This window comes from Echinops telfairi, unplaced genomic scaffold (assembly GCF_000313985.2).
Source record: "Echinops telfairi isolate 266 unplaced genomic scaffold, ASM31398v2 ScPeMD7_7416;HRSCAF=8454, whole genome shotgun sequence".
Classification (NCBI taxonomy): Eukaryota; Metazoa; Chordata; class Mammalia; order Afrosoricida; family Tenrecidae; genus Echinops; species Echinops telfairi.
The window spans coordinates 2,731,718-2,732,063 of NW_022111316.1; positions in this window are offsets into that span (position 1 = coordinate 2,731,718).

Here is a 346-nt window from a genome sequence, read left to right on the forward strand (position 1 = left end):
ATTGCTTTCTCTTGTTAGCCCAGACTAACACAGTTATAATAGACTCAAAGATAATGGCTGGAGGCATTGCAATTGCCAGACAAAAGTGAGGGGTATGCTCATTTAAGGCCAAAAACATCCAAAGAAACAATTTATATTGTTAATAGAGGGTGGAAATCTCCCTTTCCTTTGGTTTTGGTGTCTCCAAACTAATTTTATGGTTGTGATTCTGCCAGTAAGCTATTTTGAAGACTTATCAAGCATATATTTGGCCTTATCATGTCTACTTCAGCTTCTTTTTCTTGTCACATGCATTCTGTCAGGCCTGTGGACATAACAACCTAACTTCATGAGGGAAAGGACTATT